At 44.8% G+C, this 5,158-nt stretch overlaps 1 protein-coding gene across 1 annotated transcript in view; it reads right to left on the bottom strand.

The window, feature by feature from the left end:
* Nucleotides 1-5,152, bottom strand: part of LPIN2 (lipin 2) — a 107,147-nt gene extending 101,995 nt beyond the window's left edge. Inside the window, exon 1 of the mRNA XM_019525841.1 lies at nt 5,108-5,152. The gene's annotated coding sequence lies outside the window, so the exon portion shown is untranslated. The remainder of the gene's footprint in view (nt 1-5,107) is intronic.
* Nucleotides 5,153-5,158: the final 6 nt, after the last annotated feature.

Genomic DNA, 5,158 nt, shown 5'->3' with positions numbered 1-5,158 from the left:
TCAATGATGACCCCCAAGTCTCTTTCTTCCATAGTGCTAGCCAGCGTAGCACTGCCGAGCCTATAAGGATGCTGCAGGTTTTTCCTCCCAAGGTGGAGAACCTTGCATTTTTTGGTGTTAAACACCATCAGGTTCTCTTCCACCCATTTGCTGAGCCTGTCCAGGTCAGCCTGGATCACCTGCCTGTCTTCTGGCATGGATGCTTTGCCCCAAAGTTTGGTGTCATCGGCGAACTTGGCCGGTCTGCTCCCGACTCCAATGTCCACATCATTAATGAAGATGTTGAACAATATGGGTCCAAGGACAGAGCCTTGGGGGACCCCACTGGTCACAGGACACCATGATGAGTGACTGCCATCAATTACAACCCTCTGGGTCTGACCACGGAGCCAATTTCCCAGCCAGTGGATCATGGTGGACCCAAGGCCACAATTGGTCAGTTTCACCAAGAGCTGGTATCCCATGATCACATTGAAGGCTTTTGGTTTAGGGGAGAAGGGAAAGCATAAGAGTGAAGATGCCCCAATCACAGATCACTCACCCCTGAAGCATGGGTGTAACCACTCCCTCCCCAGCCCCTACCTTGCCCCTTATGAAATGTACTGGGCTAGGTGCTCATTCCCAACCCCTGTTGTCAGTTACAGAACTTCATGCACAAAATTGGGAGCTGGTTCTGAATTGGTGACATTTGTGAATGGTTCAATCATTGCATGTGTCTGCACACTAACCCTTGTTTTAATTTAAACCTCTTCCCAAGCAACACAGTAGTTTTTCAATGTAATTTGGTAAGGCGTTAAACTAAACTTAATACTGGAATAAGAGAGGCCAGAGAGTGGATTACACAAATACAGCTATTATTTAAATCCACATCTCAGGTTATGCCAATTGCTTTTAAGGCTTTAATTTCTCTGGCATTTTTAAATGAACAGATTGCTTACCCTTTCTTTAAAAGGATCCTGAATTCCTTCCTAATCTTGCAGACTTTGGATCTTCATAGACATATTTTACAAAAAGTTCTGATATTTTACAAGTCTATCTTCATATTAGCAGTTTCTTCTGGAGCCACATCATTGTCCAGAGAGCACAACCCTCCCTCTTCCACTCTCAGCAAGCCACTACTGAACTCTGTAGACAGGCACACGAATCTCTTATAGGTAAAATATTTTTCCTCTGTTCTACACAAAAGGGAAGGGATCTGTTCATGTGGAAGGTTCCTTCCATGAACTCATTTAACTTGAATTATGAGGACCTTTGACTTTTCACTCCCTTCCCACCTTCAGAAAGGAAGAATCCATGCAGACTGAAATGTTAAAAAAGATCCCACTAAAGTTATTTCACACTCACTTATTCACCTTTAAGTGTATGTATCCATACACTACATCATGATGATCCAGTCAAACACAGCTCTCCAAACTCATAAGCAGTAATCCTATTAACAGGTATTTTGATAGCCACATAAACTGGCACAACTAGAAAGTTTCTTTTATGAGGTTTCAACACCTAATTTTAAGGTTATATATAGACTAATCACAAGACACCAGAGAAGATGAGAATAATTTTCTCTTTGTTGTATCAAACCCCATTACCATTTTCTGGAGTTAATTACATGTGCCAATGGAGAAAGATAGGCACGCATTTAATTTGTATATAAAGCTTTGGTATTTTACTACTGAAAAGTGTAAAAAAAACAACCCCAAAATTAAAAAAAAAAAAAACCAACAACAACAACAACAACAACAAAAATCAAGATTTCAGAATTCTCACCCACCGTGACAAATTTGGAAAAGGAGTACTATTTTGTTTGGTTAGACCTAGCGTACACTTAGTCATAACAAGAACTATATACCCTGTATGATATCAAAGCCAGAAAGATGGTGGCCACAAGATAGTATTTCAAGGGAAGAAGGGAAAAAACTTGATTTTTTCCCACTACTATAGAGAACTCCCTAGGAGAAATGTCACAAGTAATGCATATGCATAAAAACGTATATGAATTTAGCACAAACAACTCTAAATAATAAGGCTTTCCATAACCTAAACTATCCTGGTTTGATTTGGAATGTCACTTTCAGACCAGATAATCATCAATAAATCCCTTTCCTTTATGAACATTATAATAGTTCTGCTGCTGGCAGTCATGCAACTATGTTGCAAACATACTAGTAACAAATAACAATCACAAAGCAAAAGTAGCAAACTAAATAATATTTCATTTGTAAATTAACTGAGCATAGTAAAAATGTTGCACAAAGCAAAGTGGAGTATTTCATTTACATTTTTAAAAATCCCTGGACACCTATAACAGTAAAATGTTTACACCAGATTCTCTCTTTATATTAGAACAGCCTCTTATTCTCAACTCCAGCAAAATCAAAGGTCTATAAAGCAAAGACTTGCAGATCTGCTATGTCAGACATGCAAATCATTACACAGCTTATATTAGAGTATCAGATACTCTCAGAATTCTGGCTTTTTCTTATACACAGCCCTCTAATGAATAAGCTTCAGGGTAAAATGTGATCACAAACTATCCAGTATTTTATACAAATTCAGCAACTGACTTATCATAAGCAAATTAAATATGCAGCAATATTTGACATCAGAAGCCAGTCTTTCATCTTTCCACAAGACAGAGTAGAGTCTGTTCATGATTTGCTTTCCAGACAGCAGCTTTTACTATCACTCAGGAAAATATTTCTGACTTACTTAAGTAAGTGGTAGCTTAAAGGTTGCCATCTGGAAAACAACTTACAAATAGACTGCACAGTCTTTTGAAAAAGATGAAAGACTGGCTTCTGGTTACAAACGTTAAGCTGGACCAGGTTCAGTTTTGGAGAAAGATCTGGTCTTAAGCCATTCAGTGGTAATGCTCTGGTGATTAATTTGAGGTAATACATGACACCAAAAATTATCCCTATGTGCCACTGTTCAGAAGGGAGTCAACCACAATTCTGTACCTCAAGAGATGGAAGGGGGAGAGAGAACAAGACATGAGTTTGTTTTTGTTTTTTCAACCACTTCATAGAATTCCCCCCAAAAAAGTAATGAAAAGCTTATATCCATATGATGTTAATTATTTATAACAGTTGTGCATTGATCAATAATGCTACACTGTTACCACGTACTAATACATTTGCAACACACAATAAATGGTGTCTGACAGTTTCCTAAGCCTAAGTCATGGTGTCAAACACAGGGCTCACAGGCCAAATCCAGCCCACAGAACTGTTCCATCCAACAAGCTGCTGGAAGCTGCAGGCCAGGACTAGCAAGGCATGGGCTACCACAGAATTTGGGGTCCCTGGGAACCAATGGACATGGTCATTGGCAGTCAGGGGCCAGCAAGGCTGTGCAGATATGGACTTAATTCATCTGCTACAGTCCGACGCCCACCACCCACCCCAGATCCATATGACTGCCCGACCCATGCCACTGTGACTGGACCCAGCCCAGTGACACCTTTGGTTTATAAAGATGTCAGTTTTAACTTTCATTTGAAGTACCTTCAACCTTAACAGCTAAACCAAGGTTCTTTGACTCTATTAACATAACGGGGAGCTGGCAGCTGGGACATCCAGACATTATAATAATTAAAGAGATGCCAAATGCAAGCAGGTACAGCTTGCCTGTCTCTAGAATCAGATGTGACCTAATCTGAATGTGCTGAAAGCAGGGAATTATGAGTAAATTCTCTACAGTGTTTTACTGCAACATCAAGTTCTATGCCACAAACAAACACCTAGAGTATTTTTTTAGATGCATATGTCCCAATCAGCCACTTCACCTATTTTAGTTGCCCAAGCTCCATAAGTTAACAAAGACAACATTTCATAGATGACTGTGCGTAGCATCCAGCCACACGTACTTCACTCGCAACAGTAGGCTGCTTGGACTACATGGGCAGTTACGTGCCTGATGTACACAGGAATTACAAAATCTGTGTGTAAATTAGAGAAGGACACCAGCTGCTGTGGTTTTCTTGCAAGTTAGGGCATCAAGTCTATTTTGTGTCAGGGATGAGGGTAACAGTTTAGATTATGGTTGTATGGGATGGTTTGGATAAGGAGGTCCCTTTCAGCCTGACTTCTCTACAACTAAGTACAATGTCAGGAACCACCTCTGAAAACTTGGCTTAGGGGCTCATAAAGTAAAGCAACACGTATATTATATATAAACAAAAAGCCACCTTATGAGATAAAAACACTCACATTTGTTTAGCTAGGGAGTGGGAGACTCTACACCAGTGCTTCCCAAATTTTCCCCCAGCATAACTCCATTTAGGGCCCCATTTCCTCAGTGTGGCCCCTCACTCCCAGCCCACAGCCCTTCACCCCCACCGGCTGATGCTGCGACCCTGGTAAGGGTCACCACCCACAGTTGGGCAACTGCTGCTCTCCACTGTTTAGAAACAAACACTCCCAGGCAATACAGGCTCAACCTCCTGCATGGCCTCACTTCTCAGTCAGTTGCAGCCAGGAGGGGCTGCAACGGGCCTCAAGGGGGCTAACCACGGTCGCGCAATTGCTTTCATGGAAAAACAGCGTGAAAGGAGTAGGTGACGCGTGGGGCCCCCACCAGGCACCTTAAGTGAACAGCGCGTGCAGGCAGCGTGCCACAGGCAAGTGCTGCACAAAGCCCAGTCCCAGATCTGCGCCTTAACACCAACACCGTGGCAGAGACCAGCTGGGGGGCGGAAGCACAAGACCACAACACTAGACACCTCCCGGCTCTGCTCGGGGACAGGAGGCAGAGCAAAGCGGAGCGCCCCTTGCCCAGAAGCCCCAGGGGCGGTGGGCAGGGCGAGGGGAGCCTGACCAGGGCCCCATGCTGCGCAGAGCCCCCGGGGGAGGCTGTGAGGGGCCAACACTCCCCGCACGGCCCCTCCCGCCTACGTCACAACCCCCAACGGACAGCGCCATCGGGGAGCACAGGTGTCCCCGGGCTGCCCCCCGGATGGACCAGGCCGGGGGGGGAGGGGAGGGAGCCCTGCACCGCACACGGCCGGGGCGGGCGCATCAGACCCCGACCCCGAACCCCTCCCCCCGTGCGCGAAATCGAGGCTGCGGGGTAGTCCCCGGCGGAGCGGTGCTCTCGCCCCGCAACTCACCTCGTGCCGGGCCAGCGCCAGGCTGGCTGGGGGTGGGGGGGGGAGGAGGGA

Source organism: Gavialis gangeticus, unplaced genomic scaffold (genome assembly GCF_001723915.1).
Source record: "Gavialis gangeticus isolate Ggan-Ray unplaced genomic scaffold, GavGan_comp1, whole genome shotgun sequence".
NCBI lineage: Eukaryota > Metazoa > Chordata > Crocodylia > Gavialidae > Gavialis > Gavialis gangeticus.
This window is presented reverse-complemented; position numbering and strand designations above follow the sequence as displayed.